Below are 12,390 nucleotides of genomic sequence, written 5' to 3' on the forward strand. Positions count from 1 at the left end.
CCTGGCAAGAGTTGTTCAGAGCAGGTTTTCCTTCCTCTGAGATGGAAGAAGGCTGGGTCCAAATGGGCCAGAATACTTTGGGAGTAGCTAGGACTATTTGGGCCCCAGAGCTGCATCGTGATTCCCCGTTAGGCCTTTGCAATGTTGGTGATGACTGTTCACACATGAGTCCAGTTGTGTGCCCAGTGGTAAGTTACTTGCTCTGGGGTCAGAACAAGGTCATTGATCACACGGCTGTATGCATCTCAAATCAATAGACTTGCCGCCATTGCACCAGGGAACGCAGTGGGACACATTGAAAACAGCTGCCCAACATTGCAATGGAGGGCTCCAGATCTTTTGGGGAAATGCAGAGCAAAACATGAGTTTTTAAACAGCATTTCAAAGGAAGTATATGGCATGTTTGGTGCTGAACTGGCCGGACATTCTCTGGACTGTTCGCACCAGAACCGGGAATTGAGCCATGCTTTGTCCAGACTTCCCATTAGGAGGATGGGAAGAGGACTTTCTATTTAGCCCATGCAGACATAGCTGGAGTATGACTCTTCAAAGATCACCCAATGAGTCTCCATGACCAAGTAGAGGGATTCAAACCCTGGTCTCCCAGAGTCCTAAGCCAATATCCAAGGCACTAAATCACACTGGCTCTGCCCCTGTTTTATCTATAATATCTAGTTTGGGTTTTTCCTTCTCTTCTTAGGAACAGAAGGTCATGGCTAAGGATATCTAGCAACTTTATCGTGGATGGCAGATCTTGCTGAAAGCAGAAGGGAAAGAGGAGTGCATCTAAACTGTAGAAATAATGCAATTTCACCCCACTCTATCTGCCATGGCTCCATCCTACAGAATCCTGAGATTTGCAGTTTGGCACCAGCCCTCTTTGAGCAGAAAAGGCTCAAGACCTTGTAAAACTACAGATCCTAGGATTCCATAGGATGGAGCTACAGCACTTAAAGTGGTGTCAAACTGCATTATTTCTATAGTGCAGATGCACCTGGGATAGTGGTGGAGGCAATTGCCATAAAGGTGAAAGAGGCTGCAAGCAGCCTGCAGCAAAGTGGACTTCCACAGGTCTGCCCCCGATGTCATACAAACCATTCGGCACCAAGAACACGGGAAGCAAAGCAAGGAAGAGAGAGCTTGCATTATGCGCTGGCACACTACCCGCCAGGGCAGGTAATCAGGAGGTTTCAACTAAAACCTTGTCTCATCCCCAGCACGCAGCGGTGGTGGATTAAGGCATTTGTTCTCAGCTCCCGCCTGCCATCTAAAGACAGATTTAAGACGAGGTACATTGCTCTGGTAATCCACAGATTAAACACACACCATCTGCGTGGTGAGGGGGCCTATGGCAAGACTGTACCTGGGGGCCGGGCACAGACGTTCCTGCATTTCTAAGCGTATCTGATGTGATGCAGCAAAAGTCTTGGCCGAAATTTGGCACATAACAGGGAAGGAAGCTGCTGTGTTCCTTTGCATGCAGCAGTTTGAAGCAGGGGAGCTAGTGCAGAAGAAGGGCTTAGAAATGGGAAACCTCCACAGTTCAATCTCATTTTAGCCCAAATACCACTAGTTGGCCTTAGGTAAACCTCTATTTGCATGCCATGGCTCAATGCTCTGCCAGAAATTGACCATAGACTTGTGCTAGGGAACCTAGAGATTGCTAGAGAAAACACTTCTCTAGGAATTTGTAGGTCCTGCAGCATAATTCTATGGTAAGCTTTGGCAGATGTTGACCACAGAGTTGCACTACAGGACCTGGGAATTCCTAGAGAGGTCTTCTCTTAGGTAAAAATTGTGTTTTGTTTTGTTTTTAAATTTGCATTTTTCCCACATTCACGGGGTCCTTCATCCCTAACCCCAGCACATGTGAAGAGACCACTGTAATGGGACTTGAGCATCTGCATATTTTGGTATCCATGGGAGGCTGGAACCAAACCAAGGGCCCATTGTACATGAGACTGCCTTGAAAACACAGGCATGACACACAAGGGACCACCACCTGTTTGCACATTAGACAGCATGTTCATTGTGGTTGTATGACTGGCACCTTTAAGTCAAGAGAAGGCTTCCCCTTTACCAGATACACGACAACTCAGCTGAGTTTGGCCAAGAAGCACAGGCTGGCATTTGTGACGTGCATCCCAATACACTTTTGGAGAAGATGATGACTCCAAGACAGAACAACGCTAAGTCACACACACTGTGGCACAGTGCTTTGAGGTATGCCTGCGTCCAATCTTTGGCCTCATTCCCACTATGTTTTAAACCAGTTTGCAAATCATTTTGAAGCAACTTAAATGACCCTGGTTCACACTTGAACTGAATCGCTGAAGCAATTCGGGGGGGGGAGGATGTGCTAGACCCATGTAACCCGCGTCTTTTTGGATAAATCTTTCCACGCAAGTGTGAACCAGATGCGGATCGGAATCGATATAAATTTGCCCTTCGGTCGGCTGGAACGGGTCCATTTTGAATCGATTAGTTCGTGAATGTGAACCACAAGTGGGTTATTTTACAGGGAAATGAGATCGGGGCAAATGTAGTGTGAACCATGCTCCACTGATGAACCGATCCATCGATTCAGATCGGAAAGCAATTTATTTGTAAGTGGGAATACAGCCTTATTCTCTCTGACTTTCCAGGAGCAGCTGAGCCCTTCCCAAGCAAACCCCGTATCCTGATTATCCTTCTGCCCATCCTTGCATGTTGCTTGCCTTTAATTCCACAGCAGTGGCGGGTGGGGGACGGCGTGAGGAGGGGGTCCTCGCCTGGGGCAAGCATCATCCAGGCTCTAATCTAATCTTCTGCCCTGACAAAGAGGCCTGTAATCTCCTAAAGTAATTAAGCAGGTGCAGCCCTGTTGATGGAAAGGGGGAGACTCTCCCTGCCCTCCGCCAGCCAAAGGGAGAGCTTCCCTAGAGAAGCAAAAAAGGAGATCAGTGCCCAACACTGCCTTGAGGAGGCACTGTGTTTCTCAATTCACGGACAGAGGCACAACAGTTCCTACAGAGATGGTAGGAAGAGCTACACATCTTTGCATCCTCAGAGTATTAGTGCATCAGGACACAACACTGAAAAACACTATCAAAGACCGTATGTAGAGATTTCTTGTAGCATCCTTGAGACTAACTAAAGAAAGTCTCCTTCTTTGGGGATGCTTTGATTGTGAGTTCCTGCATGGCAGAAGAGGGTTGGACTGGATGGCCCTTGGGGTCTCTTCCAACTCTATGATTCTATTCTAGGAGTCTAAGAAGTTGGCAGCATGAACTGATACAGGAGATTTGAATTTCCTATCAAAATTTATACTTCATATATGTGTGTTTAAATCACACTTGCACCCATGGGATAAGAACATGCCAAAAACATGTTATCCTACTGTTTCATGGTAGCATAATCAGGGTCTGGGACAGAGACTTTCACACGGCACTTAATTCACCCCTCTACCTATTGCCGAACTCTTTGCAAGAGCTCAGTTAATCCGTAGTTCAAAGAGCATGCACTGTGCAAGGAGTTCAGGTGCAAGAGGAAACATGTTAGACCTTTAAAACTGATCGGAACAATAGTTTCCCTGACCCAAAGCCCCACAGAAACAAAATGTGCCCAGGTGCTTTCCTTTTAGCCTTAACACGAGAATTTCTTAATCTCCTTTAAACAGTTTTATGGGGAGTGAACCAAATTAACACAAGTATTCAAGTAGCCAAGTGGCATTAATTTCAGCCATCCCTCTTTTGGGAAGCTGACATACTGACAGGTGTGTGTGCATGAGATCCATTTCCAGAGCAAGGTGGGAAAGGGAAACCATCCCTGGAGGGAAGCACCATCATGTGTGTGTGTGTTTGCATGTTGTCTGGTTTTCCCCTGGGATTTCCACAGCTCTGGTCTTGGCCCATATATATATATAAAATAAAGAAGGACTCATTGGAAAAGGCAATAATGCTAAGGAAGGTGGAGGGAAGTAGAAAGAGAGGAAGACCACATGCTAGATGAATGGACTCTATTAAATGAATTTGCAGGACCTAAGCATAGCAGTGGAGCTCAGGCAGTCTTGGAGATGTCTCATCCACAGGGTCCACACATCTCGACTCGAAGGCGGTTAACAACAACAACAACAACAAAGGAATATGGACCTTTAAAAAGGATTTTAAGCCACCGGAGGTGAAAAGGGTTAAGTGTGTGCGCATATGTAGGGGTACACACACTCCACCACTCGAAAACTAAAGCCTCCTGAGGCTGCTTTTCATTTAAAAAAACCAAACATAAAAAAAGCACAACAGTGCTTTTGTTACCAAGCTGCTTCCCCCTTGTTGCTACTACAGGCACATCTATTTACAGTTTCGTGGCTGCCTGTCCTCTGTTGCCGTTTGGCACGCACCAAGCCTTTCAGCCCTGACATTCTCATTCGGTTTAACACGCTCTTTGCAATTTGTGCCCCCGACTGCATTAACTTGCACACATGTGCAAGTGGGTAGGAATGGGGGGCAAGGACCAGGGAGGGAGAAGAAGCAGCTGAGAAGGGCCTGGCTGTTGCAAAGGGGAGAACCGCAGGAAATCCCCTTCCAAAAATATTATTTTAAAAAGAAGACTTAAGGATGGAACCATAACCTGATATTGCTTAGCCGTGCAACAAGAAACGCAGTGCACCATTGCCTGCACACTCCATTAAGCACTTAAAAGCCATGTGAATAGGACACATCATTGGGCACTACAAGTCTGTTCCAAAGGAGACACTTTCTAGAGGAAGACAGGGAGGAGGCTGTAGAGGCGACAAAGTCACAGAGGCATAAGAATCCTCAGCCTTTAACAAATAGAAGCTGTTCGCAGTCTTCATGAGAATCTTGGGGGAAAAGATATTTTTTGGGATTGCATTCCCAGAATCTCTGAGCCAGCTCAGCCATTGGCCATGCTGGCTAGGGGATTCTGGGTCCCGCAGTTCCAAATAATATTTCTAAGCTCTGTTGCAAAGAACCACAAGAAGTCACCTGATAAACTGAACAGGGCTTAATGGGAATCAGTAGTTTGGACATGGGAAGCAATAATAAAGACAGTGCATCTATGCATGTTCAGAATGTCCTCACACCACTTCATGATACAAGGCTAGTTACAACACCACTGAAGGGTTGTTGTGGGATTAGTATTGGGTATGACTAGTATCCTAATACTAGAATTTAGGACTGGAAAGCACTTGCAGTCATCCTTGTCAAAAATGACCAGGATTTTCTTGGTAGGGTTACTACAGAGGAGGTTTGCCATGGCTTTCCTCTGAGGCTGAGAGAATATGACTTCCTCAAGGTCATCCAGTGAATTTTTGTTCCCTGAAGATGCCAGCCACAGATGCTGGTGAAACGCCAGGAATGAACTCTTCTAGAACATGGCCACATAGCCCCAAAACCCCACAAAAAACTATGGATGCTGGCCACGAAAGCCTTCGACTTCATGTCATCCAGTGAGTTTCCATGGCTGAGCAGGGATATGAAGTGGTCTCCAGAGTCCTAGTCCAATGCTCAAACATTACACCACACTGGCTCTCCACTCAGTGGCATCAGTAGGGTTGATGCCACCCCAATGTAATAACTAATGATGTCCCCAGGCTGCCTGGCAACCGGGCACCCAAAGTCTAAATCCTGGGTTATGCCAGTCTACTCAACCTTGTTCGCAAGCTCTTAATGGTTAAGCAGGGAAGATTATTACAGATGTACGTTTGAGCTGTTTTTAACTTTTGTATGTCTTTTAATCAGTTTTAATATGGTGATTTTAAACTAGTTTGAAGACTTTTGTAACTGTTTTTAATTTGTCATGCAGGAAACCACCTTGAGTCCCATCCTTGGAGAAAGGTGGCATATCAATAAAGTAAATAAATAACATCCCAAAGAAGTCCAGGGGACATTTGGTAATGGGAGAGGCCTCCAGGAGTTTGCAGTGACATGCTGCCGCCTCGGGCAAATGAACTTTCCCAGGATTTTCAGTCTCTGGGAACCCTGGTCTAGTCATGGGGAGGCACAGTGATACATTCAACATGGGAAGGCAGACACCACCCTCTGAGGTGTCACCCGGTGTGGCCTGAACCTCCCCAGACCCCTCTAGAAACACCCCTGTCCCCACCTGTTCCTCCTGAACCTTTTAAACAGGAGACACCTCTGACTGTACCTGGCACCTTGGCATACAAAGCAGGTGTTCCCCAACATTGAGTTACAGCCTCTCCTCAATTGTTTCAGTGGTAATACAAGTGGCACTATTTGGCACTCTTAGAATGAACACTACACCTCTGTGGTATATGTATGTCCAGCAGGATAACGGTCACTATGACTTTGTTGTTGTTGTGTGCCTTCTAATTATTTCTGACTTATGGCAACCCTATCCTGGGCTTTTCTTGTTAAGATTTGTTCAGAGGAGGTTTACCATTGCCTTCCTCTGAGGCTGAGAGCATGTGACTTGCCCAAGGTCACCCAGTGAGTTTCAGGGCCAAGCAAGGAATCGAACCCTGGTCTCCAGAGTTGCAGTCCAAGACTCAAACCACTACACTACATTGGTACTCGCTATGACTTAGGCAATGCAATTTACTTCCAAGCCCTCTCTTGTGCACAGTTTGGCCATTCCTCTGGATGGTTGCCACCTGTCTGTTTCCAACCCATTTGGAGAGCCTTTGGCTTCTGGGAGCCTGTCCGGAAATGCCATCTCCTCTTGTACAGAGCCAGCTGTCCTGAAATGTGGGCAAGGGCAGTGTCACAGGAGGCCAGGCCCAGCCAAGGCCACACACAGTGTGCTGGCCTGAGCTCTGGTACAAGAAACAATCGGTTCCATTCACTGATGTGGAGAGGATTGGCTTCTGAGATCATGCCAGGAAAGGTCACCAAAGATCCTACCTGGGTGCCCATTTCTCTTTCCAGCAAGACTGTGCCCAACTTGAAGAGCAAGCAGTCCGAGCAAGAAAGAGACTCAGCTTCTATGCCTGAATAGTAACAACAAAATCGAAGGATGACCTGCATCTTTTAACAAGAAAGTTACAGCTGCAATACCCAGAGAATTCCTCTTCTCCAGAGGCTTCCCACAACTGAAATCTGCTCTATCAACACTGGGTGCAAGCCATCCAGAAGCATTTATGGCTGGGGTTAAGCAAACATGCACAACAGTCATCTACTTTGACACAAATTTCATCTGCACCGCAGAAATAATGCAGTCTGACACCGCTTTAATTGACATGGCTCCATGCTATGGAATTCTGGGATCTGTAGTGAGGCTTCTCTGTCAGACAGTGCATGCCACAACAAACTACAAATCCCAGGATGCCATAGCATGGAGCCAAGCAAAGTAAAGTGGTATCAAATTGCAGATGCAGCCATAGAGCTCTTTGTACAGTTTCTGGGTTCTTGAAATGGTGAGGCAAGAAAAAGGGAGAGTGGCAATCTGAAAGCCAGTCCTATCAATAATCATTTGTATCATTTCCAAAGCTCTTGAGAATTCTTATCTCAATTATCTTTACAACGCTCCTCCAAGGCATTTGCTCACTGCTACTATTTTGCAGATAAAGATCTGAGGCTGAGAGAAATGAGAACTTCGCCACCCACCATGCTTGCAAAGGAAGGAAAGCCGAGATGAACTCATGCATAGCAAGTCAAAGTCCTGTACCCCAACCACTGTACATCACTTCCTCCACAAATTGTTGTACTGTGCCTTAAAGTAGTTTCTGACTTACGGAGACCCTAAGGCGAATCTATCATGGGGTTTTCTTGGCATGGTTTGTTCGGAGGAGGTTTGCCCTGGCCTTCGCCTGAGGCTGAGAACGTGACCTGTCCAAGGTTTGCATGGCTGAACTGGGAATTGAACCCTGGTCTCCAGAGTCACAGTCCAACCCTCAAACCACTACGCCACACTGGTTCTCTTTACAAGAGATTATTTTGGCCCACGGCATGCACACAGCCGAAGAACAAGGAAGGAATCTAAACCGTTTGTTAAACATCTGCCCATTTTTTCCTTAGACAGTTCCAAAAATATATGGGCATCCATCATCTTCTTTTGCCCAGAGCTAAGCTGCAGGGGAGGCAAGAGTTGGAAACCAAGAGGCGGGGTGATGCCAGAGATGCCAAAAAGAGGAAGATGCAGGAACACAACAGGCAATACTGTCCAGAAGAAACCAGTGTCTATTCTGGACAGTCTGCAAATATTTCACCTGAAAGCCTGAAACTCCTTGGCCGACTAGGACAGAGCTCTGTTCCAATCATGGGTAAGTAGAGCCTAGGTTTGCACGAACCCCTTCCCCATAACGCCATCATGGGATAGTTTCCCAGCTTTGTTTTTTCCCATTCTCAACAGCCAAAATGCCTCTTCCGAGGTTTAGTTTACTGGCAAGAGCTTTAAGCTAAACTGTACTACGGACTGAGTCTCTCTTATCCGTAATTGGAAATCCAAAATACTCCAAAACCTTTTTCCATAGGTGGCTGAGATAGTGACACTTTTGCTTTCTGATGGTTCGATGTACACAAAACTGTTTCATGCACTAAATTATTAAAATATTGTGTATAACCTTCCCTTCAGGCTACGCATACAAGGTACAGTATATACAAAACATGAATGAATTTCATGTTTAGACTTGAGTTCCATCTCCCAGAGATCTCATTACGCATGTGCAAAGGTTTCGAAATCTGAAATCCAAAACACTTCTGGTTCCAAGCATTTCGGAAAAGGGAGGCTCAACCTGTAATAGTTTTAGGTCCAGACTCCTTCTGCCTTCAGCTCCTCAGCAGAATATGGCCCCAGAAAACCTCATTCAGAGCAGGTTTGCTTTGCAACAGTGGTGGTGGAGGGTGCATGTGGTGGGCATATGTTGGGCACTCTGGGCTGCTAGTTTGGAGCTCCATGACTGCACAAATGCCACACCAGCAAGATTGCCTTGAACTGGAAGTAACAGCCCAGGCACTTCCATTTGGTCTTATTTTTGGTGGAGTCGAGGAGCCTACAAGAGTGTTGTAGAAGCAAAGCCGCTAAGGTTATTTTGACACAGTGGGCCCTTAGTATCCACTGGGGTTTCATTTCAGGGCCACCCGCAGATACCCAAATCCATGGATGCTCAAGACCAATTCAATGAAATGGTTAGTAAAATAGTGACCTTTAAATAAAATGGCAAAATCAAGATTTGCTTTTTGGACTTTATATTTTTTGGAATATTTTCAAGCCATGGATGCTTGAATCCATGGATAAAGAATCTGCCGATACTAAGGGTAAACACTACTCTTTTTTTTGTACTTGGAGAACTTGAGGGGTAGGTCATTAGCTATGTAGGCATGTGTTGCACAATTTCCACTCCTGCTCCAACATTTTCTTTCATGCACATGTTATAAAAGGTGTCTCTCAGCCAAGGGCCTGGTTTGACCTCACATTCACGGGAGGGTGGGCTGAGCTGCCACCAACAGCCCCGGGAAAGGCCCAATGTGGCCTCCGCTGCCCCCGCTTCAGCATTTTGCAGTGACCTCATCTCGCTGCGGTATTGCCTCTTTCCTCAGATGTGGCCCATCAGCTCCAATGGCTCTGGCCAAGCTTTCGGTTCCAGGAGCCAAGCCAGACACTTTGGCTTGGCACGCGTTCCTTCAGCCTGCAAAAGCCGATGAGTCCCAGGATGCTCGCCAGGCGGAGGTGGCAGTGGTGGTGGTGGCAAGGAACCTGCCAAGAGGCTGGTTTTGCCTTCATCTCAGAGCACTGGGAAAGGCTGGTAAGCCCCTGCCAAGACCACAGCATCCATCTATGGCTTCCTAAGGGAAGTTGGGAGCGAGAAAAAAGGCCTCTGCCACCCAGAGTAATCCTTCCTCAAAAACACAGTGGCACAGATATAGCGTTCCTTTATCAATAGAGGAGATGACACACGTACCCCAACATAGCTGTGTTGCTTTCGGTGCCGAGGAGGCATGCTAACTCCTACAAACAGCTTTATTTATCCGTTGAGTATCTGATAAATCATATTTATAATCCAACCAGTTGTTGGGGTCTCCCTCAAATCCAACCACCTTGAGCCTAGTCACACTACATAGTGCAAAAGGATCTTGTAGTAATGATGTTCCAGACTAACATGGCTACGTCTTCAGATGCAGCCACTCTGCACAATGTTGCTGTTGTGTGCCTTCAAGTCATTCTGACTTAAGGCAACCCTATGCCAGGGTTTATTGGCAAGCTTTGTTCAGAGGAGGCTCCCTGTTGCCTTCCTCTGAAGCTGAGAGTGTGTGACTTGTCCAAGGTTGCCCAATGGGAATCCATAGCTGAGTGGAAATTCAAACTCTGGTCTCCCAGGGTTCTGATCCAACAGACTACCCCTCCTGGACTACGCAATTATAGCATTATTGTTCCACTTTAAATGCCATAGTTCCAACCTCTGGGATCCTGGCATTTGTTATTTGGAGAGGCACTTCAGCAGCAATTCCCAAACTCTCACTTTCCAGGTGCTTTGAACATCGGCTCCCAGAATCCCAAACCAAAGATGGCTGAGGCTTCTGGGAACTGAAGCACAAAACACCTATAGGTCCAGAGTTTGGGAATCAACGCACTAGATGAGGAACTCTCTGGGTGAGAATTTTAAATGCCCTTTTCTAAAATGCAAACGCCAGGACTCCATAGGATGGAACTAAGGCAGTTGTGAAACAAGAGCACTATAGTGAAATAATAGTGCTATAATTCTGTAGTGTGGATGGGTCCATGGTAATGCAACTACCATTGGATTTTGCCTTGGCATTTCCTAATGATTCCTTCTACTTTGGGAATACACATTGTAAACTGCTTAGGGAATGCTTAAGTGCACTGATAAGTGGTATAATTGATTGTATGTACAGCACTGTGTAAATTTACAGCACTTTATAAATAAAGCTTAATAATAATAATACTTGCTATAGCTAACTCCCCATAGTAAAATGAAGCCTCCATACCCACAGGCAGTGTACCTCTGAACAGCACATACACACACACAATAGAATGCAGGACCTAAATACCAAATCCTGTCTCATCTTGGAACTAAGCAGGATCAGCCCCAGTTAGTACTTGGATAGGAGACCGACAACAAATCCCAGGTGCTGTAGGCTCTATTTCAGAGGAAGGAATTTACCTCTGAGTCTGCCTTGCCTAAGAAAACCCTATGAAATTCATGGGATGGCCCTAAGAGGTGACTTAAAGGCAATCACAGAGAGAAAGCAAGCTCTAGTACAGTAGTAAGAGGCCAAGACTACAGAGCTGATCTTTTCCCATTTGATATTCAGACAGTTCAATCTCAGCCTCTGGGTAAATAGATTGCAGGATTATCTTACACCTCTTTCCATCGCTCTCTTTCTCTCTCCAGCAAACACACATACAGAACAGAGACCGGAGACACGAGATATTTCCTTGAACCCCCCTCCATGGAAGCACTCTTCCCATGGCAAAGTTGCAGGACCAGGAAAATTCCTCCCTTGCCTACAACTGTAAAAGGGCAATCCATCCCCCCAGCGGGTCCTGCCATCCCGAGTTATCCTAAAACGCACACAAAATGCATATAAATCCAAGAGGAAGTTGAGCCAACAAATTCAGGCACTGGACTCGCCAATTTCTGAGTTGGTAAGAGAATCAACTTTTAATAAAACAAAACAAAAAATATGGGGAGATGCTCTTAAAGACACACAACCACAAAGCACAACCGCAACAGTATACTTTAAAAGTGAGGAGGGAAGCATGCAAGTCATTTTTTAGTCCCATAAAGCACCGCAAACTTTGCAATAGACCTTCCTAACCCATAGAAACCAGCAAAAACCCTTTCGGAAAAGAACTTGCTCTTGAATCAAGGGCATCAAGAGAAAGGCAAAGTAGGCATCTATTCCATATGATGCCAGTAAGGGGACAGGTTACCCCTCTCCACCTTCTGCCCCAAATCTAGAGGCAATGTCTTGACCTTTGTAACCCCAAAAGGATGCTACAACCTCTGTGTCAACCCACCCAGCGACAAATGAAGAGGTTTGGATTTCTGGAGCAGTCTTTTTATGCAAAATTTTCCCCACTGCGAAATGAAAAAGATTTGGGTTTCAGGACCTCTGTGTGTGTGTGTGTATGTGTATTTGTAAATTTCCTCCACACCTGCCTCCCCTTACCCCCCATTTTCTCATCACAGACCAGGCATCTGTAGGAAGCAAATGGAGCAACAACCAAAAGTCTTTCATGCACCAAAAGGACAAAATGATGCTGCTACAATGGCAAGCGCACAAACTCTATTTCCAAGTAGAAAACTAGGGAGGGTGGAGAAAGAGAGGAAGGGTCTTGAAACTTAGCAACAAGTTCTTGTTGAGGAGGGGGAACACCTGCAACTATTGCCCCACAAAGGGAAGAGGAGGAGATGTACAGAAAGGCCATAGTATTCCTGCCTTTGCCGGTACCCCGGACAAAAGCGTG

The 12,390-nt window shown here is 46.1% G+C and overlaps 1 protein-coding gene across 5 annotated transcripts in view; it reads right to left on the reverse strand.

Moving 5' to 3' along the window:
- GSE1 (Gse1 coiled-coil protein) overlaps positions 1-12,390 on the reverse strand; it is a 347,503-nt gene that overhangs the window by 279,385 nt on the left and 55,728 nt on the right. The window lies entirely within an intron of this gene.

Source organism: Sceloporus undulatus, chromosome 8, assembly GCF_019175285.1.
Source record: "Sceloporus undulatus isolate JIND9_A2432 ecotype Alabama chromosome 8, SceUnd_v1.1, whole genome shotgun sequence".
NCBI classification, from domain to species: Eukaryota; Metazoa; Chordata; class Lepidosauria; order Squamata; family Phrynosomatidae; genus Sceloporus; species Sceloporus undulatus.